At 39.2% G+C, this 24,374-nt stretch overlaps 2 long non-coding RNA genes across 2 annotated transcripts; both read left to right on the forward strand.

Annotated features, from left to right (window-relative positions):
* The first annotated feature begins 19,659 nt into the window (after window positions 1-19,659).
* On the forward strand, window positions 19,660-22,151 carry LOC143848706 (uncharacterized). The gene is made up of 3 exons (XR_013235450.1): window positions 19,660-20,122; window positions 21,692-21,724; window positions 21,824-22,151. It is a non-coding gene; the product is annotated as an uncharacterized LOC143848706 (long non-coding RNA).
* A 438-nt stretch (window positions 22,152-22,589) lies between these two features.
* LOC143848707 (uncharacterized) lies at window positions 22,590-23,393 on the forward strand. Its single transcript, XR_013235451.1, has 2 exons — window positions 22,590-23,059; window positions 23,150-23,393. It is a non-coding gene; the product is annotated as an uncharacterized LOC143848707 (long non-coding RNA).
* The last annotated feature ends 981 nt before the right edge of the window (window positions 23,394-24,374 follow it).

Raw genomic sequence — 24,374 nt, forward strand, 5'->3', positions numbered from 1 at the left:
ATTTTCTAAGGACCATCGCACAGAGGCATTTCACGACTGGCTGTTGCATATGAGAGCAGGCACCTCATATGAATAAGACAAAATCGTCTGAAAAGTGAGCCTCTCTCTCACATACAACAGCCAGCCGCAAAAGGCCTTTTTGTGATGGTCCCTAGCAAATCCCTAAAAAGAAAGTTACTTTACACTCATGCTGAAATATATTAATTAGGCCCCATCTTAGAGCCAAACGTAGGGCGCCAATGTGCAAATACTGAATATTCTCCTTCATTGAAGAATGATTAGAAATTGATCATGACCTAGACCATTACTCCCCCTTATGTAATGGGCCCCTCATAGCTCTATTAGCATATCGCCCTTTGCCGCCCTATTAGTAAGTGAACTAGTAAGGAGCGAAGAGTAGACCTGGCAAAAGCAACCCGTGGCCGCGGGTCGACCCAACCCACCCGCAAATTTGCGGGCACGGGTCTGACTTTTAGTGACCGGTCAAATTTAACCCGCGGGTTAACCCAACCCGCAAAAACACGGGCCGGGTCGGGTCAACCCGCGGGCACCCGCATTTTTACAGTAATTTTTAAGAATTTATTGGAGAATGTTATCAGCACTTGGGAACTCATCCTATGGAAATGATTTTTGGAACATAACCTATTTAGGCTATGGCCCATCTAATGGACGGTTTGGATCATCCGATGGTGTGGGCCATACCATACTTTTAATAAAGTGGAGAGTGCCCTCAGTAGTGTTGATAACATTTCGTTTTTTTTTTTATAGGTGGTAATACTCTGTGCAAAGATGCTCACATGGGGAAGGTTTCTAGCAAAAGCAAAAGAAAAAAAAAGTAATCATTACAAAAAACAAAAAAAAAGTAAGTTATAAAGTTTTAAATGAAAAATTACGTATAAATGGTTATTAAGTTATAAAATTACGAGAGTTATGACAATTACTGGAAAAACTTCTGCGGTGCGGTCATATCATAAGAATTGGTCAAATCATGAGAATTACAATCCCATATTATATTTGCGGGTGACCCGCGGGTTGACCCGGCCCACCCGCGGGCCGCGCGGGTCATCTCTTGACCCGACCCGTGTGACCCGCACCCGCATCACCTGCGGGTTGAGCCGGCCCGACCCACCCGTTTGCCAGGTCTAGCGAAGAGGGACCAACCCCCGTAGATGAATCTTAGTTAAACTTGGACTTATAGTTTAATTAGTTAGTAGTTACTTCCAGGAGTCTTTTAGATTATGAATTTGTTAGAGATTTGAGATACTTTTGGCTGTTTTGTTTGTTTTGGAGTCCAATTAGAATACGACAGTGGTTTTGTAGTTGAAGAAGTTTTGGTTTGTTTTGAGGTGTTAGATGTGTGAGGAGGAGATAGTGTTTTGGTAGGACTTGATCATTAGTTTAGTTGTAGTGGAATTTGATTTTTTTATTTTTTTTTTTTTTTTTCTTTTCTGTTGTTGTTGTTGTTGTTGTCATTTTCAAAGGGGAGAGCGACATTGAGAGTGAGTGGCGCTTTTAATTTCTAATTCAAGAGAAAAGTTTCTCCCTCTCCTTTTTCTTTGTGTTTTCTTCATGATTTCTGTTTTGATTTATTCTTCAACATCAAGAACCTGAATGGGCCGTAACCAAGCCATTGTTGGGTTCAATCCAGAGTAGATCCATTGGGTCGCTTATGATCTTCAACAAGATCAACGGCCTTGATTTCAAGTACATACCCCATTTCCCATTGTATGACCCAAAATTTCCCTTATACCAATGATCATAAAAGTGACTTTCTCCTATTGTCATGGATTTTCGACCATCTCCTTATAAAATATATTTCTCGACCACCAGTCTGAAGAAGTACTGGCCTCACCATTGCCTAACATGGCAACAAAACTCTTAGGCTCAGCACTGCGCACCATCATATGAGCTTCCTTTTGTGGTGTGTCAGATATAGTCTTCTTATGTTGTTTACACTCTGCAGCAAAGTGACCCCATTTTCCACAGTTGTGGCACTTGCCCTTCCTTTTCTGAAATATAGTCTTTTTAGCCTCCAACTTGGGATGTTCACTTTTAGGTGACTTGGATTTCCAAGAAAATTTCTTGGGATTTGTTACCGCGTTAGCAGCAGACTGTTGCTGTCTAACCATCTCTAAGTTATTCCTAGCTTAATTCTTATCTTCGATTCGAATGAATCGTTTGAGATCATCCAGTCCCACTTGCACATTTTTTCGATACATTTCGATTTTGAAAGAGTGACATGCAGATGGTAACTTGTATATAATTGCACCCACAAAAAACGAATCACAGACAACTATTTTTCCACTATGCAACTTAGATCTCAAATTCTCTAGATCAGTAACTTGATGAGTGATTTCCTTGTCCTCTTGAAACTTGAAATCCATGAATTTGCCCATAAAATGGGTCTTGGACAATTCCTCCTCCTTCTTGAATTGAGCATCTAAGTTGTCCCATATTTCTTTAACAGTGTTATAATTGTTATAAGTTTCTGCAAGACGGTCTGAAAGACAATTCAACAAGTAGTCTTTGCAGAAATCCTTATCTTTGAGCCATCGAGATTCATCAACTTCTTCATCCGTCTCAGCAAAGTTACTCAAAACGGTGTAAAAACAATTCATATATTTTAGATCGAATTGAGTCTTTCGCTTCCATGAGTTAAACTCAGATCCACCAAAGGATTGAAGTTTGACCATCTCAAACGGAATAGAATTATTTTCCATTGTATTATTTAGATAAAATTTAAATTGGAAAGAGTGCACCTGATTGGCGAAACGCAGTACCAAATCTAAGAAACGACGGCAAGAACCAAACCGTGTGAACTGGTCGCAAGAACCGAACCGCGTGAACCGGTCGCAAGAGAGAACCCAAACCCGACGAATTTGCACCAAGGGGATTACGCTTCAAATTTGCACCAACAAAATTGGTACTAAATTTGCACCTTCGGCTTCAAAATAAAAATAGCCAAGAGGATTTCGGCACAAAAAAAAAACACCAATCGATGTCTGTGGATGAGAAATCCACACCCAAGGTATCTAGTTTTGAATACCAAGGTTGTTGCCTCCAGCCCCTATATGTAGAGATACACTAAGGTTTTAATAGGTTAATGGCTCTAGCCCAAATAGGCCCACTACACCGGTCAATTATCTATTGAGCTTATATTAGAACATATACTGGGGTTATACCATACACATGTATACCCAAGAGTCCTCTCTTTCATAGTAGGCCACATGATGAATATCCCACTCACCTCATCTGCATGCCACACATAATAGTGGGCCCGCCACTTGTAACTAACTTCAACAATACTTTTGAATTTCCGTCTTATAGAATCTCATTGATTCTGCATAGTTTCTTTTCTTTTTGCGCAATTTTCCTAATAGAGTTAATAGTCAATCAGCCGAAACAGCACACTTAATACAATTTGGTAAGTGATATTTCCTCTACTTTTGTTTGTCTTATAGATAATTAAAGAGGGAAATCCAGCTATTTTAGGAAAATACAAACGTAAATGTTGGAAATACTGGAAACGGTGGTGATAATATCATTTACCTATGTTTCCCACAAAGACTAACTGAATACACTTCTTACTTGATTTCCCACCTTTGTAGCTTGCCATAGAAAGATAGCATTGTATAGTTTTGAATCAACATTCAAGTTCCATATGATTGAACGGACATTTTAAAGGGTGTGTGCTTGTGAAGTCCAATATTTTTCAAAAAGCATAGTGGGGTTCACTCCATATGATGATCCAAACCGTTCATTTGTTGCTAAATTCGATGTACCCCCTAAATAAGGGACTAGTAAAAAACCCCACTTGACTTTTATCTTTTCACAAATTTGAGAGGAAACTAAAACGATGATAATTGAAAAAAATTCTTGCCAACAAGGATGGTCAATGAGGACAAAAAGTCCTTGGTAATAAGAGTTAAACGACACCATTTTCCACGCCTTTGGAAGGGAAACATAATCTTGGTGGCAACTTAATGGGTCCTCATGAAAAGAGTAGGGTAACTTTCTTCATTATAGATGAGCCATCAATGAAAGCTTATTAAATAATAATGGATTACAAGTGCACTTAATGGGTTAAAGACGATCAGTGCTTCTAAGAATAAGAGAAAAAGAGTAAACACCATACAAACACATATCTTTAATCTCATCCATAAGATTGGCTAGTGTCTAGGGTCCCTCGTCGATCTTTTAGCCAACAAAACTGGGCATGGTGACATTTCACTAAACTCATATTATGCATGAGATGAAAGAGGGAGACCATTATGACAGTAGAACAAAATTATTGAAAAATGATTAAATTGTAGTGAGATTCTACAAAGTTATATAGCCATTTTTAATCATCCACTCAAGACTCCAATGGTTATTAATGTTCTTGAGAGTCCAATAAGCCCATCCAAATGTGGCAGGCCCAAATACCTCTAACTGGGCCTTTCCGAATCTTTGGTAGTCATCCTCTGATGCTCCACTGACTTGCCACTCTGTGACCCATTCTCCTGCAATTTTCATTCCAATTATGCATTGGATCAATCATTGAAATTAAAGATGATAAATCAAACTCAGCTTATCTTTTCTTTTTAAATTGTCTTCTTAGAGCTTTTTGGATACTGTAATAACATTTCATAGCTCTTTAAATAATAAAAGACAAGATGCGGAATTATTAAAACATGTTAGTGCCGATATCATTAGCATTTTTTTTTTTTTCTTAGGGAGGGAAAACCGGAAAATTGATGTTACACCCTTCCATTATTGAGCTGCACTATGGTAAGTGCACAAGTTTGTCCACAGGAAAGTACAAGTGCAGAAATCTTGTTCTATGATCCAAGTCATTTGCCTAATGGGCCATGACCCACAAAGTCTGGCACATCAAGCAATCATGACTCTCCAAGCAGAAGAACGGTTCAGATCATCAAATAAGTGGGCCCATCAGAGGTTTCAGCATTTCCAAGGACATACATGAAAACTTACCATAAAGAGATCCAAGTATAAATGTTGAAATTCTTTGGAAAATTCAGAGGAAAGAGTAGTGTCATTTTTGGGGAAACCTGGAAGCAAGGAAGTCAATAACAGCAACTGTTTGTTGGATGTTTCCATCAGTGTGTCCCCAATCCTGAAATCCATCTCTGGAGCTGCGTAAAGGGTGTTCTGAGAACCTGGAGCTGCGTGCAGATCAATTATAACCTTCTCACCATATTTTCTGCCTAATGCAACCCAAACTGATATTAGATAATCCCCATCTTTAGCTGTGTTGTTATCTCCTAAATTTCCTCCATAGTCTCCTAAATTTCCACCATTTGGTTAACTCATTTTCCATGGAACATATTTTACTCAAAGCAGAGAAATGATGTCAGAGCACCCTTGCTTTTGATAATAGCACTCCCCCTTTATTTTTTGCAAAGGCTATTATAAATTGTGGAATGATAAGACTCACAGGCGGCCTTCCAAAACAAAAAAAAGGAGTAAAAGACTATAAGGGCGCCACATTGGTAACATTCATTTATGACAGTTACGAATTATGATGGTAATTTTTTGTGGCATCATAAATGGATATTGACCAATGGGGTTGCCCTTTACCCATTTTTTAAAAAAGTGCCTGTGAATCTAGCATTCCTCTTATAAATTTATAATCTCGAGAAAAGAAAGATGCCTATTTTTTTCAAAGAAAATGTCATTTTCCTAAGTGGTTTTAAGGGCCTAGCATAACACATTTCATCAGTACTAGGGTTTTGGCATATTGGTTAGGTACCTGACATTAGTATCAGAGCCAACACCACTTCTCATGGTCGAGTCACAGAAGGAGGCCAACCAGTGAAAAAGATTTCTCAGAACAACAAAGTGAAAGCTATCACAAAGTGAGCCACATAACAGAACGGTTAGAAGGGTAACATATGAAAACGGCTACCTAGAGCAACCTGAGTGAGCCAGCCTGTGGAATAGACAACATGTGAAAAGGGCTACATGGAAGCAATGAAAAAGTAGCCCGGGGACGTTGGTTGCATAGTGTGGTGGAATGTTTAGATCTTAAGTGGCTTAGCATTCATTATAAGTGTAGTCGAATCTTAATATCCTAAGTGTGCTTTAACATTCATTCAGTCCTAGGGATTTCAGCGTATTGTAGCCTTCATTATGATCTTAGTTTTTGAAATTTTAATTTTTAACTTACTGTGCCCATACAAATGCGTTATCTATGAACTTGAAATCTTCTTCGACAATGAAGCTGTTCCAGTGATCCTGAGATTGTGAGGAGAGATTTCTTAACGAGAAACTATACAGTTCATTGGTAGAGAAAAATTATGGTTTTGCTCTCCCCAAAGCGGACCCATGGCATAGTGATTTTTTGGACAAATTGCAATTTCTACCCAAGTTGTAATTTTTTAGACAGCAATTTAAGCTGATTGCAACATAAGAGGCCCAAATTGCAATTTGTGTGCACACCCAAATGCATATTAACCTAATGAAAATGATTTTGTCACAAATGTATCCATCTCTAGGGTTCTTCTACTTAACAGGGGAATGTTAAGTTCCAATCACCATCGTGATGAAAGATTTTTATTGAATTAAATCAGTTCAAGTTCTCTTGTGGGGGGCCTTTTCAGGACCATAACCATTTGTTATTTGGAAATCTCCTTGCATTGTTCGGGCTATCCTCATCACAAAAACCGATGGATCGTCATTAGCCCAACTTGAATTGCCTCCAAAATCAGCCGTTACAGAATCCTCAGTTAGCCCTTGGGGGGGGGGGGGGGGGGGAGGGGGAAGCTCCCTTAGGGAAACAAAATACCAATTTTAAGAAACGAATATTTTTTCACACTCTCTCCACTCCCACTGGCTGAAATCTCTCCCTCTCCCTCATTCTTGACGCTTATCATCACACACTAGGTCCAGCAATTATTCCATGGAGTAATTTTTCATGGTTGTCAAACATGGCCTATATATAAATTAAGTGCACTGATTCGATGCAGTTCGGATTTATACCAATAGGGCTGCTAGTAGCCCTAGCCGGCCTGGCAGAAGTAATGCATTTGAGCCGCAATAAATTGATTCCTTACAGGATTTTTTTTGTCCGGCAGATCCCATTCAAATCCAGTACGTGATTAAGAAATTGTGTTTTGACCGGTGTTTAAAATTGCGGATGCTGCGCAGATGCGGCGTGTAATGTGGCCGAAGAAAACCCTAGTAGGCTCAGGCTCAGCACGACGTGGTCAAGAACTCGGTTGAGCACTCTATTGACCGGTCATAATTCGAGAGAGTCAGAGGAATTTTTATTGCAAAACGTGGAATGCGGATGCAGCGCAATGCGGAATGTGGCCAAGTTAAAAGGGACGCGACGTAGACGCGGGGAACCTTCACCAACCATGGTCTGACCCAAGCCCATTCAGAATGCATTAAGATAGGATCCGATCCAATCATTGGAAAATGAAAACTCCCAAAATCGAAAACCCAGGGTTGATTGTGTTTTTTGAGTTCAGAACCACAAGTTCTCAAAATCAATCCAAGAGGTGTTTTTGGAGTTCAGAACCACAAGTTCTCAAAATCAATCCAATAGAGTGTAGAATAGCAGAAGCGACTCCTTTTTCGCCAAATATTATGGGTGAAACACAGGTTGATTATTGGGAATTCGGGTTGAGCTTTTACCATAAAATCAGGTCGGGTTCGGGTTGAGTCCAATTCATTTTTTGCAAAAGATCAACCCCACCTGACCCAAGTTGGTTGCACCGCTACCAAAAATCTCCACCCAAGGTGTGATTTTGGAATGAAACCAGAACCGCGGGCTGTATTCTTTTCCCAAACCCCAAGTCTTAATATGGCATGTCCTAACCTAAATGCATTCCCACGCGAAAATGTCCAACGTAAGTGAGCCTAACATCAGATCATGTCAATAGATAATGATTAATAATCTAATACTGCTCTTTTTTTTGTACCTTAAATCATTTGATATTGATCTGATGCTTGCCACGTGGAGACAACTCCTTGCCCAAATTGGGTGTGGGCCCATCAACCTAGTAGGCGGTGGTCCCCACACTATCAGATCAAGTCAATTCACGTATTGCATCTTTTGATGCAAATTGCAGATAAGATTGTCTTAATTTAATCTTATCTGCTAATGGACACATTAAGGCTCTTTGGGAGCCACTACCTAGCGCCCTCTTTATGCAAGGGCCAGAGAAGGGCCCTTGAATAGATCCACGGCATTTTTAACTAGCTGCCTCAAAATTAAAGCATCATACTGAAGATTTATTAGTTCTCAATACCTGTTTTCCCGGAATCGATGTTATTCTTCATTGCAGGGCGTGGGTTTTGTCGTGAAAACCACTGCCAAGTCTTGCTTTTCTTCAAAACCCATCTATGGCTTTGAAGGGTTTCTAAGTCTCCTACACTTGTTTCCTTTCTTTAATTGCATAATATTAAAGAACAACATTTCCGTTGAAGGATAACAATGCGCTCATTTGAAACCAATTTGAGTCCTGTAATCAGTTTGGACTCATGATCAGATCAAAAATTCCAAACTAAACAGGGTCTAAATGTAAATTTGAGTCCAATAATCAATTTGGACTTGTACAATTGGTGCGCAACATCCAAAACAAACAGGGCCTTAGTGTATATTTCTTAGAGGGATTATAGAATGGTTGAAATACTTTTACTCTGGCCCACAAATCATAGAGGTGGTGTTTATCATTTGGTGAATCTGCTGGTTCATTTGATGGGCCAATTATGAATGATCTTGTTACGCCCTGACCCCACTGTGTAGATGACCCAGAACCGGACAATATCTACACAGTGGGGTCGGGGCGTGACATAATGGTATCAAAGCGGGACCTCCCATCCAGAACAGTGTGCCAGCGAGGACGCTGGGCCCTAAGGGGGGTGGATTGAAAGATCCCACATTGAAAAAGGGAGAAAAAGTTACTAGGCTATATATATATATATATGGATTTCTCATCTCCCTGTGTAGACGCGTTTTCAGCATCTCCAAGGGGCAGGCCCCGCGGAGTGGGTCGGGCACAGTTAGTGCTGTTAGAAAACAAAACCGGAGAGGGTAGATGACCCAGAACCGAACAAAAATTATGGGGATTATAGAATGGTGGAAATACTTTTACTCTGGCCCACAAATCATAGAGGTGGTGAATCTGCTGGCTCATTTGATGGGCCAATTATGAATGATCTAAACTCAAAAAATGTCACCCAATTGAATGACTTTCATTATTTTTAGTAGATTGCAAATGGGTATAAAAATTAAGCATAAAAAAGGATCCACATTCAAGGGAATAACAGCCATGACAAAGATCATTTCATTAGAAATTATGGGGCATGGCACATCCATAGATGGATGCACCACCCATATTTTTGTTGGTCCAATAAAAATGTACGTTGTAGTGGTTGAATGTTCAAATTGCCCCAAGAACATTCCATTCTCACGTATTCAAGTGTATGGCGATCGAATACAAGAACATCACTGATCACTGATCACAACTTCACAAGTTCAGTTCCTTGATAGGATGATTCCAAACCTGCTTCGAGTTCGCTATAAAAGATGTCTTTTAGCTGTTGATTTTGGCAAGTTTCGATTGGGAACCTTTTCTTCCCCGGGCCACCCCTTTTGTGGAAAAAGAGTAGTCTTGAAAACACCAGTGAGCTAGGGGTGGCCTGGGGATGAGGAGGAGGCGAATAAATCACTTCCCGTCTTAATTTTTGTTTTAACAGGGCCAATGGGATCTCTATTCGACATCAGGCCTGTACCCGATAATGGCCCATTGTATCAACGGTCCCAACCATGGCTGCTTTCATTCTTTTAGACCAGAACATTATGTTAGTTGATGAATTAATTAATTTGAGAACAAAAATGGCTAAGAACTTACTAATAGAGACTCCTAAAACTCTCACCTGCAAAAGATGGGTCCACTACTTGCAGGAACCATACATGTCAGAGTGCTAACTTCATTGGGTTGGTGGAATAGTACTTACTTTTTGCAAAATACAAGGTACAGATCGAGAGGATGAAACGTGTCTCTTTGTCTTATTGAAAAAATAATAATAATATAAAAAATAAAAACAGGAATACCCAGGGAACTACTCACATTACCATGTTTTGATAATCGCATTAACTCACCTTGTGGGTTTTGTTAACGAGTGCCTCAGGTGCAATGGAAATCTAAATCTACACATTTTTTGAGAAAAAAACTCAAAAGCCATATAAAACTCTTAATCCCTATGTAAATTTATTGTAACATCTTTCTTTAATTAATATATTGGTAAGGGTCCGCCTAACCCCACCTTACCGATCAAAAAAAACAAAACTCTTAATACCTATGTAAATTTATCGTAGATTTACATTTTCAATGCACCTTAGCGAGTAACAAAACCCTTTCCAAAATAATAAGAACTACACCCCATCGAAGTTGAGCTATTCATCCTAACCTTCCTATTAGTGCCCAACAAATGCGTGGGTACAAAAAATAATAATCAATTGGCACCTTCAAAAAGAACATTTTCATTTCATGTAAGGGTTAGGATCATCTAATTGGGATGCAGGGCATGGTTTTTCGTAATTGAGCTCCGCTGGTTGAATGGTTTGGATGGCAAGAGAGAACGAGTGAGAGGCTTGGGGTGTGATGGCTACCCTAAGGGGGGAGAAAAAAAGAGAGATAAGAAGAAGGAAGAAAAGGGTTTTTCTTGGGTTTCTTCTTGGGTTCCTCTTGGGTTTTCTTTCGGGTTTTCTCGGGTTTCTCTTATGTACGATCTTGGGTTTGAGAAGCAAGGAAATGATTGTGGCTTTGTGGGTTTGTGATTAATCCATTGTAATCCTTGTATTTTATTTTTCTCATAGTGGAAGATCGTGTTTCTCGTCCGTAGAGTAGGCTTGGCTGAACCACGTAAAATATCAGTGTTCATCATGTGGCTTGCTTGTGTTATTTTACTTTTTCGTTTAATTTCTGCACGATTGGATTGATTTGCCCTGCGGATTTTCTCAACAAGTGGTATCAGAGCTCAGGTGGAGCGATCACCGAGGCCGGGTGGAGAGATTGTGGATTTCAGATTTAGGGTGCTCTGTTCATGTATTCTCCATGAGGGAATATTTTGATACGTTCCAGGTAGGGGTGGACATGGTTTGGTTCGGTTCGGTTTTGGGGTATACCCAGAACCGAACCATATATAATCGGTTCCCTGAAATTGGAACCAGAACCGAACCATATATGTTTGGAACCGAACCGAACCAGAACCATATATAATCGGTTCGGTTCGGTTCGGCTCTGGGTTTACCCAACCTTCACCAAATGTAGATATTTTGCCTAAACGTATTTATAATCGGTTTGGTCTGTTTATATATGAACTACAAAGACTAACATGCACGAATTTGGAATAATCAGGCACAAATTTGTACAAATTTGGGCAATGCAAAAATTATATATGACCTACAAACATGCACAAATTTGGAATAATCAAGCACAAATTCGGGGGGTGAATTAAAATTTTAAAGGCAAAGCAACATGTTAAAGAGGGGTGAATTAAAAGGGGGTGGGGTGATTTTATCAAGCGATGAGGCATTGGATTTTAAGGTGAGGGTCGGTTCTCGGTTCCGGGATCCCAAACCCAGAACCGAACCGAATTTTCATCGGTTCCAGGATATCAGAACCGGAACCGAACCATATAAATATGGAACCGAACCGAACCGAACCATATGTGCCGGTTCGGTTCGGTTCCTCGGTTCGAACCGGAACCATGTCCACCCCTAGTTCCAGGAGACAAGGGCAGGTGTAGTGTCCTTGGGTGACGGGTCTACTTGTCACGTCACGGGAGTTGGGACGGTGAAAATCAAAATGTTTGATGGAGTGGTTCATACTTTGGGTGGTGTGGCGTATGTCCCAAAGTTGCGAAGGAATGTAGTGTCTCTTGGCCGGTTGGACTCCAGGAGTTGTAGGATTTCAGCTGCAGGTGGAGCCATGAAAATCACACTTGGTTGTATGGTTCTGATGAAAGGAGAGAAGCATAGCGGATTATATCGTCTGGTCGGGGACACGCTAACTTAAGTTCCCAAGATCTCGATGGTTAGTTAGAAACAAAGTGGTAGTGCATGCACGCTTAGGGTTTCTTTCACAGTTGGTGCAGAGACAGGTTTCCAAGTTGCAGACGATGGTGAAAAGTTGACAATACCTGCATTGGGGAGGATGGATTGAGATCCCTCTCCAAGGTTGACCGAGTGAGTCAACGGGTTAGCAGCTACAAATGTGCATTAGCAGTGTTGATCAAATCGGGTGGAGTCAGAACCAAGGTGATTCGAGGGTGTGTAGCTAATACTTCAGAAGGCAAATTGTGGTTTGCGGTAATAGCGGACCGGTGGAAACATCAACGGAAAATCTTCAGGTGGCTGGGAAATAATCCAAGGTGAAGATTGTTGAGGAAAGTTTCCTTATTTCCCACCCAGAGAATTGCTTGCAAGGAAGGCAATAAGGCAAAATAGAAAGTGTTTATTTTTCTTAGGTTTTTAGATAGAGACGAGAGTTTTTCTCTTGTGGGCAAGGGGAACAGAAAGAGAGAACGAGTGAGAGGCTTGGAGTGTGACGGCTACCCTAAGGGAGAAAAAGAGAGATAAGAAGAAGGAAGAAAATAATTTTTCTTGGGTTTCTTCTGGGGTTCCTCTTGGGTTTTTTTTTCAGATTTTCTCGGGTTTCTCTTTTGTATGATCTTGGGTTTGAGAAGCAAGGAAATGATTGCGGGTTTGTCGGATTGTGATTAATCCATTGTAATCCTTGTATTTTGTTTTTCTCATAGTGGAAGATCGTGTTTCTCGCCTGTGGAGTAGGCTTGGCCGAACCACGTAAAACATCGGTGTTGATCTTGTGGCTTGCTTGTGTTATTTTACTTTTCCGTTTAATTTCTGCACGATCGGGTTGATTTGCCCAGCAGATTTTCTCAACAAAATCAATTTTCCTAATGGGATCTAATTAGTATGAGAATGCTTAAGTTGTTGACATGGTTAAGGTCGGCAGGAGGCCTTAATCTCGCAGGTTAAAATTACAAGAGCTGAGGTGGTAGAAATCATTCCTTTTTTACATAGATTGTGACAAAAAAAAATGTAGAATATCTGTCTAATTAATGTTGGGTTGGCCAGGCCCATTGGAGTAAATAGTCCCAAAACCAACCTTTTCTTAATTAAAGAGGCTTTGGTTCCCCGCTCGGTAAGACCAGATTAAATACTTCTTTTTTTGCTGTCTGGTTGGTGTAAACATGGCCCCCACCATGCAATAGCACTCTTTATTTGAGAGAGTTGTACAGTACATAATAAAAGAAGAAACAGCCAAAAGAGCAAGAGGGGCAAATGAATATAGGAATTCACTATTTCTCATGTGATTGTTGGGACCCAAACAGAAACAAATAGGCCCAAAACCCATTTAGTTATGTTGCTATGAACCATGATCACTTATCGAATGATGTCACCACTCGATACCTATGTACCTTAATTTGAAACATTCTGTCTCTTGAAATTCCTGACTGTCCAGGCAAATGAATGCATTGACTGACTTGAGTGTACCTTTATGGTGTGTCAATTGTTTGACAAAATGGATCTAATTGGTGCCCTTAGCCCAAGTTGAGTAATGATCTTATGTGTACAGATAAAATTACGCCGGAATTGAGTATATAATCTATCTATAACACCTATCAACGCACGGTTATAGAACTTGATTATTGGCTTTTATATAATTTCTAAACCTGAACAGTGAACATGAAAAAGGAATGGCTTTAGTGGTCATGACCTCATTGTAATACAATGAGGCACGTCCATTGTGACATAGCGGGTACCACTTTTGATTGATCTATACCGTCCACTTCATAGGCCTTGATTTCGATTGCCGATGGCCACCAATCATCCGATCCTTACAGTCACTAATGTGCCTTTTTTAAACCCGGAATTAATATTGGAACCAGGGGCTGCACCTTATATTATATTAATAAGAAATAGAAGATACAACAGAAATTTCAGGCGAAATTTGGTATTTGCCATCGAAATCTGTATTTTATTTAACGGAATACAAAACTATTATTTTAATGCAAATTTCTACGAAATTCCCAAAATTTCGAGAATTTTGGTTTCGGTACGTTTCAGTTTCGGTCCTCACCGAAATCCGAAATTTCAGATTTCGGTCGAAATTTAAAACCATGCTTACAATCATGGTTCGGCCAAGCCTACTCCACGGTCGAGAAACACGATCTTCTACTACGAAATCCAAAATTTCGGAAATATCGGATTTCGTTCGTTCAGGAGGTGTCACACCAGCCACCTCCTGAACGAACGCGAAATGCTTTTTGTGTACCAATGAAACTATTATTTATTTATCACTTTTCAATGTGAAGTCAGAAAAGAGAAATACAAGTCAAGAAAATTCAGGCACTGATCTTTGCGGAGGATTATACGCTTACGTACTTGAAAATTGCATATCTCTGTGGTTGTTTAGCTAAAAATATCCCCAGAAAAATGGTAGTTAAGTAAATCAAGTCATTATTTATTTATTGACTTACATCAGCACCGTCCAACCCCTAAATTTTTCACACCCTGGAGGTATGTTCCGTCTTTTATAATAGTACAAATAAAAAATGACTGAAATGATACTCTTAAAAATATCATGTGGAGCCTTTTATGAATTTCTAGTCCCACCACTGAATCTATAACAAAGACATCTAGACAAGAGTTTTGCTGTCTATTAAAACTTTGACCATTCTGCTTGCTGTAGAAATAGAAACATACTAACAATATAGCAAGATTTTCATCTCCGACAATTCTAGTACTTGAAAAGGAAGTGCCGATATCATTTTTCCCATTACTCATAGGGACAGTTGCCTTGGCCACAACTATTGATATGATGGGCCCTGCTATTTATATGCCTTCGTACATACAAAAGTATACTAATTGGACGATCCAAACCATCCATACATTAATGGGCCTCAAATGGATGATTAACCAAAACTAATAAACTGCTCTTATTGATAAATGGACAAAATATGTTAAAAACGATCAGATCTTGGGCTCATCATGCCTGCCAAGTGGACGTGATCTGATCCGTTGTTCCAATTGTCAAACACAAGTTCAGCCCATTTCCATTAGTCACTCTTTGATTGGATGATCCTAGCCCCTTCATCTATTAGGCTCAATTTAGGGTTCTGCCTAGACAAGCTGCATTGATCATTGTAGGCCTTAATCTTACATGTGGGATGCTCGTTCAGCATCGGATAATAATGGTCTGGTCTGCACTTTAGACGGCTCTGATTTATGATATCCCATGTGGGACCTATCGATGACTGTCAACGTCGTCACATTCATTTGACATCTGAATTCTTGTTTTCTTTCTCCATAGTTGGCCCTCTATAAAGTAAATTCCCTGAGCCTTATGCTCTGTTTAATACGATCACATCTTGGGTTCATCATGCCTGCCATGTGGACGTGATCTGATCCGCATGATCCAATTGTCAAACACAAGTTTAGCCCATTTTCATTGGTACTCTTTGATTGGATGATCCTAGCCCCTTGATCTATTAGACTCAATTTAGGGTTCTGCCTAGACAAGCCAAAGCATTGATCATTGTAGGCCTTAATCGTACATGTGGGATGTTCGTCCAGCATGGGATAATAATATATGGTCTACACTTTAGACGGCTCTGATTTATGATATCCCATGTGGGACCTATCAATGATCATCAACGTCGTCACACTCATTTGACATCTGAATTCTTGTTTTCTTTGTCCATAGTTGGCCCACTATAAAATAATCATGGGCCCTGAGCCTTTTTGTGCCTTGGATCTGGTGAAATTGTCAAGTGCGACTTATGCTAGTGCACCATATGGCAAATCAAGGGTAATTGATTCTATAAAAATGACATCAATGATGCAAATCAACGGTAAATAATTCTATAAAATCAGTCTAATAAATAATCCTAGCCAGTCATTTTTGTGGGCTTTCTTTCCTGTAAAACAGATTGAAACCAATGGTTGGCAGTGGGCCCATGAAGAAGAAGAAGAGTTGGCGAACAAGACGAGCCCCAGTACAAGAAGCACTGAAAACTGATGGGCTTTCTGTCCTATTAAACAGATTGAATCCACATAGTCGGCCCACGAACGAGGAATGAGAGGCGTTGGAGAACAAGAGTGGGTCCACTACAAGAATCGACAAATATTTGATAATGGGACGAATTCCATTTTTTTACACTTTAAACCAGCTGTCAAAGCTATGACAAATCGGAAAAAGAACTCTGTCAGCAAATCAGTGACGGGTAAATCAAGGTAGTGAGGTAGTCCCTATTCCCTACACCTATCAAGATATGGCCGTCCCATGTTTCTATAATTTCACTAACTCAACTTGCCTCTTCTTTTTAATTTACTTGTGATAGCTTTCTGGGAGCGTTTAAATAATAAAAGACAAGGTGAGTTGGTGCAATTACATATCATACGGCTAATATTAGTAACCTTCGAAAAAGGTGTTGCTCATTGTATTTTTTGAAACTATGTGCACTTTCGCTTGGATTTGGACAGCACCTAAAAAGAAGGTTTCTTGCGTGATTGAGAGTCAACGTGCAGTAAGATTTGTCAAAAAGTAGAGAACCTTTAACTTTCTGGTTAAAAAACGCTTGAAACAGTACCTAGTCGTTTTGATAGCCTCACTGAGTCCAAATCAAATCTTACTTTCAACACAGTATTGAACAGACAGTGAAGACTATATTCTTTCTACACTGCTCCCTAATATGACCTACCTATTAGAGAAAGAGAAAGGACGAAGATAATAGAGGGAGGCAGTACAACAGGGATTTGACGGCTCTATGATGATTGCGTGGGTTGATTTCCACCGTACACAGGGCTGAAATACGCAGTAGGGAAGATTTTGCAATCTTTTGAGTCTTTGACTATCATTTTTGAAGATTTTTTTGGATTTTTGGAGGTGTAATTTGGGAGACGTACTGAGTACCGAGAGACAGAGGTGAATCACTGTTGTGATTTACTTACTCAACTATCGTTTTCTATTGATTTTTGAGTTGAAAAGTTTCTACACCAAGTGCAATTTCAAATTTTCAATGCACACTCGTTTACGTAGAGGGCGACCTCATTGTAATGCAGTGAGGCACACCCATTATCCATTTTAGTGATTCATCTAGACCGTTCAATTAACTGTCGGCCTCTTTTGGATTTTGAAAACCCAGCAACTAATATGTAGTGTTGGAAGTTAAGATTGGTGACTTGTCAGGATTTTTTGCCACACAAGATCCAAAGTAAGGACCCACTATGCTATAATGGTGTGCTTCATCGGTTAGGATCACTCAAAAGTGGAACCCACTATGCTATAATATGTGTGCTTGATCGGATTAAAGTGGGTTCGTGGCCTCCTAGTTAGCTTGCCCGTTGAAACTTCCCCAAGGAATATTATCGATTTAATGATGGATTTTCAATGTTTTATGTGATACTTGTTTACATGAAATAAATCTGCCAAAAATATCAATCTTTTTTAATGTGAGCATTGTGGATTTATCTTTCAAAATTTAAAAATAAAGTGGGTTTAACTGTGGTTAGGGAGCTTTATATGCATTTCAAGTCTTACTTTGAACTTAATTAAAGGAGCTTTAGCTTGTGCATGTTTTCGGTTGGTAAGCTGGGATCGAACCTCCAAACTTAATTAAAGGAGCTTTAGTTTGAATTTTTTGTTGAGAAAACAGCTTCCATCACTATCGTCTTCCTCTTTTAGTTTCAACCGTTGTTTTTGATGTCACAACTCGATACCTATGTACCTTAATTTGAAACATTCCGTCTCTTGAAATTCCTAACTGTCCAGGCAAATGAATGCATTGACTGACTTGAGTGTACCTTTATGGTGTGTCAATTGTTTGACAAAATGGATCTAATTGGTGCCCTTAGCCCAAGTTGAGTAATGATCTTATGTGTACAGATAAAATTACGCCCAAATTGAGTATATAATCTATCTATAACACCTATCAAGGCACGTTATAGAACTTGATTATTGGCTTTTTTATAATTTTTAAATCTGAACAGTGAACATGAAAAAGGAATGGCATTAGTAGGTCATGACCTCATTGTAATACAATGAGGCACGTCCATTGTGACATAGCGGGTACCACTTTTGATTGATCTATACCGTCCACTTCATAGCCCTCGATTTCGATCACCGATGGCCACCAATCATCCAATCCTTACAGTCACTAATGTGCGTTTTTAAAACCCGGAATTAATATTGGAACCTGGGGCTGCACCTTATATTATATTAATAAGAAATAGAAGATACAACCGAAATTTCAGGCGAAATTTGGTATTTGCTATCGAAATCTGTAATTTTGGGACGAAATTTCTGTAATTTCGTTTGAAATTATTTAACGGAATAAAAAAACTATTATTTTAATGCAAAATTTGACGAAATTTGGTAAATTTCAAGAATTTCGGTTTCGGTACGTTACGGTTTCGATTCTCACCGAAATCTAAAATTTCCGTCCGCAATTTCGGAAGTTTCGGATTTCGGTCAAAATTTAAAACCATGCTTACAATACAAGAGAACAATAAACCCTTTTCCCTCCCCCAAAAATAGGAAAAAAAACCAAAAATATTATTTCTCACGAATATAAGGAATAAACAATTAGTCACATCAAGCAGCTCCTCTTGAGTCTTTTGGTAGGCTAGCCCAATCCAGGGGATCGAGTTTTTATGTTGCCGCCGCAAGCATAATTCGCCAAGCTACCTTCCCTACAAAAATGAGAGAGACAAAATCCATAGCAGATAATGTATTCCTTATTTCTTTTAATATATAATAAATATTCCATGGGATCTGTTTACAAGGACTAGATTCGGTCCATATTATTTTGGTAACTAGGGTTGCAAATTATAGGGAAATGTAGCTACTTATAATGATTTGTAGCCTTTCCAAATTAAGCTACTGTATTTTGATAACGGCACTCCTCAATTTATTAAAAGTACAGTATGGCCCGCACCATAGGATGATCCAAACCGTCCATTAGATGGGCCACAACCTAAATAGGTTGCCCCAAAAATTATTTCCGTAGGTCGATCAACCCTCTAATATTCAGATCGGAGGGTTAGGAACAACCTATGGAAATGATTAACTGACCCAAGAAGAGTTATATTAACAAACCCTTTTATTTGCTATGCGTTCTCCTGCTACTCTGAAAGGGATAGCCCATCCCATGCATGCATAAAAATTGGCAGCACCTAAACAGTCTCTCTCTCTCTCTCTCTCTCTCTCTCTCTCTCTCTCTCGCACATCAGAGTCTGTGAGATAAAACACACTTAAATACATTAGTTTAAGTAGATGTAGATGGCGTTATTTAATCTTTTGTACTTTAGCACTCCCCCTCCCCCGTGGTCCCTCTTTCTTTCGGTTGGCCTATACGTGGTACATGTGGCCATTCTTCTAGGTTGACCATTTCATGTGGATTTTTGACATCAAGTGGTTTGAACTCAGGACCTTTGCTTTGATACACAACGAGTTACCCCAGAAGCTTAAGCCGAAGGAGATAGTGTTATTTAATCTTTGGAATTGCTAGCGTCCATCGCAAATGGCAGTTTGCGGCTAGTCTGACGCATGTCAGACCAGCCACCTCTTGAACAAACTCCAAATCCTTTTTGCGATGGACCACCATATCCCTCTAGATTCATAAGAAATATAGGCCAAGAAATTCAGGCAAACCCACATCTGTAACATCCGTCGGTGCTCATAAAACCATATAAATTTTTTATATGGTTTACTCAAAACCATGGGCGTGTCAATTTCAATCATCATTGCCTTCTAACAGCATTTGACTTCTCTTAACCAAAACCACATGGTTTCCTCAAAACCATGGGCTGGTTTTCATTAAAACCATGGGCCTGTCAATTTGAAGTTCTTACGAAAGGGGACGGAAACATCAGCTTTTCTAGTTTTCTTTGGGCATTAGCTTTCTAGGGTTTTGAGGTTTTCCACTTTTATTTCCGCCCTTGAGTTTGAGAAGAGAAACAGCGCTTCCGTAGTTCCGTCCGACGACTCCGACTCTCCTCCCTCTCCGGCGGGATCTCCTCCATGGCTCTACCACCTCTTCTCAGGCGGGATCTGCTCCCCCTCCTCTTCTCCGGTTTCCAGTAGGACTCCGAAAACCCTCTCCTCCTTCTGCACTTCTCCTCTTTTTTTTTTTTCTTTTTTTTTACAGATTTAATCGATTTTACAGATTTAATGGCGAAATGCATTTCGCTTATAGCCGAAGTAACCGAACAACCGAATTCTTATTTCGGTTCGGTTAGCGTATATTTCGGTTACGGTTACGGTTACCTTTTTTAGATAACCGAAATTATTTGGTCGGTTATTTTCGGCAAAATGGGTTCGGTTATAACCGAATCCACAGCCCTAGCACCAATGAAACTATTATGTATTTATCACTTTTCAATGTGAAGTCGGAAAAGAGAAATACAAGTCAAGAAAATTCAGGCACTGATCTTTGCTGAGGATTATACGCTTACGTACTTGAAAATTGCATATCCTTGTGGTTGTTTAGCTAAAAAATATCCCCAGAAAAATGGTAGCAAAGTAAATCAAGTATTTATTGACTTACATCAGCACCGACCAACCCCTGAAATTTTCACAGCATATAGAAAATTTGGGTCGAGAATGCTACACTATTTTTTTTTTCTATAGGATTGATTCCGTTAAAAAAATAGACTTATGAGAGATATCAAGAAGGGATGGCACAAATCATTTTTTCCCAGGTCAGAGTCTTCATTTTATTGATTATCGGAAGAAGGATAGAAAAGGGGGACATAGCTTCCCTCGCCTCAAACCCAAAGAAAGAGAATAAGAGAAATAAACTGACTAACTGAAGGAAATGGGGCAACAACCCAAGCCACTAATAGAAAACATAAAGGAAACAGAAGCTATCTAAACGAATCTAAGGAAGGCCTAACTGATCACACAGGGCTGGAATACGCAGTAGGGCAGATATTGCAATCTTTTGAGTCTTTGACTATCGTTTTCGAAGATTTTTTTGGATTTTTGGAGGTGTAATTGGGGAGACGTACTGAGTACTGAGAGACAGAGTTAAATCACTATTGTGATTTTCTTACTGAACTATCGTTTTCTATTGATTTTTAAGAGTTAGAAAAGTTTCTGCACTAAGTGTGGGAGTTGGAGGTGAGGTGACCATTAATTTTCTGGCCTTGTTTAGAAAATTTGGGGTTGATGCCAAGCCAAAGGAAACCCGATGGTTATAGGAACTAAGATCATCCAAGGTAGGGTAATCAGCTGAATTTATGGTCTCAAGTTGGATCAACAGATACGATCATGCCCACGTCGCACGTGTTGGCCAGATCCGATCCACCTGTCTTACACACGTGTAGCCCTTATTGATCAGATTTTTTTTACTTATATTCAAACAAAGAATGAGGGAAGATGCATTCTGGTTATGGAGTTGTAGATTAGTAACATTCTAGCACAAGCTAGAGTCTCACTGATGATTCCAGTCTCACTTAGGGAGTATTTACCGACCCATTGATGAGACTCTGGCTTGTGCTGGAATGTTACTAATCTTTGGCAAATAGAGACAAAAGATCTCCCGCCTGTTGAAGGATGAAGTTTTGGGCCAAGTATTTCTTTTTATCTTTATTTTTTTTGATTTTTTCTGTTTATTGTTTTTGATATAATTTTGTTTTTCTTTTCAGCCCTGGCTTGCTGAGGACAATTTTTTTCATAAGGTCTGGCTTTACAGTTATTGCCCTTTTTGTTGGTATGATTGCTTTTTTCCTCTCAGGCGGGGTTCTATTTATTTTGTTTGTCTCTTTTTTTCCGTTCAGGTTTCGATCTTTCGGTGAAGATAGATAAGGAATTGGATTGCGATAAGGACATCAGATTGCGCAATATGCCTAAATGCAATGCAGGAAAACTAGTTGGGCAATGCTTCCTTTAAACTGCCACCACCCATGCCATTGTAGCATCTATCCAGTCCCATATCTCAACCTGCCCGAATTTTCCAGAAGACTTACCTCGTACTTTTTTCTAGTAATCCTTTACTTATATTCACTTCCTTTTTTATTATTGTCTTCTTCTATCTGAAACTTTTTATTCCATTGTCTAATTACACATGTAAAAAGAAACTCCAACCACTATAGTTCAAGTTTTATTTATACTCCTAAAATTTATCATTTCCTTTTAAAATGTTACAAAAAAAAAAATCCCGAGGAATAGTTTTTCTTGCAATCCAAATAAGGCTTTAATACTATTTGCCAAAAAATTGTATGGTTCCTAAGTGGGCATGCTCATTTAAGCCGTCATTGATATTTGATCGAATAGCAGCCCTTTTAAAACTGTGCTGCTGTTGGATCGTATCTCAAGGGCGATCATATAATTTCTTCTTATTTGGGAGCCCAAGAGCCAGAAAACTGTGAAGACAGGATCCTGTAGAATCAGTACCTTATCTTAAAAGATTATCTTAAAATATTCAGTACATAACTTTAAAACATTATCAAAAAAAGTATATGAGGCTACATTATCTTATAAGATTCAGATTGAAGAAGACAATAAAAATGATTCTTTTAAGAAAACTGTGAAGATTCAATACATTAGCTTAATAGTTTCACAGTTTTTTACAAGAATTATTTTTATTGTTTTCTTCAGTCTGAATCTTTTAAGATAATGTAGCCTTGTATATTTTTTTTGATAATGTTTTAAGGTAATGTACTGAATCTTTTAAGGTAATCTTTTAAGATAAGGTACTGATTGTACACGATTCTGTCTTAACATTTTTCTGGCTCTTTAAACGAATCGGATAATATCCGCTTGAAACGGATCCAAATAATATTCGCTTTAAACGGATTCGGATGCAAACGGTAATCGAATTTTCGAATATCCACTTACACCCCTACTGATCACTCGCCTTTAAAAAGGCGTCCATGACATAGAAAGTGGGCACTCAGCTTCTTCCAAAGATAAGAGAGATTCTTCACCCATGAGAGAGAGAGAGAGAGAGAGAGAGAGAGATTAATGGAGAACTTCGAGCAGATGGTGAAGATATGGCAAATATCAATATAAAGGTAAGAAAAGAAACACAGAAAATAGACCTTCTTTTCCTCTATGCAAATGAAAAAGTATTTTAGGTCATTTTTGTTGTGAATCTTGTTTAGGAAACATGGATGGAGAAGAAACCCAGTCCAAATGTGCTGATAAAATAATTTGTGTAGCAAGGGGTCCGACACCGCACGGCAAACCACATGGGCCACATGGCTCTCCTCCTCAGCATTACTGAAGGCAAAATCATAATTTTTATTTTTTCTTCTTCTATTATGTAAGTCTTTCATCTGTCATCACTGGTCTAGGCCTTGTATGGACAATCTAGAAATGAAGAGATGACATTCTTTATTATGATCAGATGCTTTACTTCTATGGTTTCATTTTCAAATACACTGCCTTGTCTGCTGGGTAACACGCTCACGTCAGAAACTCTCTCTCTCTCTCTCTCTCTCTTACACATACACATACACACACGAATGGCCATTTGTGGCACTCCACAAATGAGGAGAAATTATATGGTGCCCAAGCGGACATCCTTGTGTAATAAGCATCTTATTTGATTCAACAGCAGTACAGATTTTAAGGGCTGCTGTTGAATCAAATATCAAGGATGATACTTGAGTTGTCCATGTCCAGCTTACGTGAGCATGCCCACTCGGGCACGATATAATTTCTCTGCAAATAAGTATTTAGTGATTACATAAATCATTAAGGCCATGCTTAGCAACCCTGATTTTTTTAATTGAATATTAGTTTACCAAGTGTTGGGAGAAGGTTAGGGACGGTGGAAGGAGGGAGAGAATTGAGAGGGATGAGTGAGGATATCGATACCTAGTTGGTAAATGCTAAGGAAAACAAAAACCATATATTTTTTTGAATGGCTAAGAATTGAATTAATAGAGGAAAGAAACACGTGGAGAACCCCGATGATCGGAGATGATCAGTGCAATATAGTGAAAAAGAGAAGCAAAATCCAAAATCCAAAAATAGATCAAGAAGGGTGAAATTCGAATACTTCCCTTGAAACCCCCTCTCGAGCGTCACTATCATTACGTACATGATGAAATGAAATAGAGGATCCCACCATTCAGTCTGAGATCTCATTAATCCGCAGGTCAAACTGCCAAGGATGGGCTTCACTTCCCTTCAATAATCTTAACATGTTGAAAGAGTCACCCTTTACTGTGACCGTGTCTAGAAGCTCTTGATCAATCAACTTGATCCCCTGGTACACCGCTATAATCTACGCCTCGTTGGATTCGACGATCCCATTGGGTTCCAAATAGGCCCATATCGTATTTCTGCTTTCATCTCTAAGAAACCGCCTACTCCTGCCGG

The sequence above is a fragment of the Tasmannia lanceolata genome, unplaced genomic scaffold (assembly GCF_043159265.1).
Source record: "Tasmannia lanceolata isolate RefF3 unplaced genomic scaffold, GAP_Taslan_0.1 ptg000016l, whole genome shotgun sequence".
NCBI lineage: Eukaryota > Viridiplantae > Streptophyta > Magnoliopsida > Canellales > Winteraceae > Tasmannia > Tasmannia lanceolata.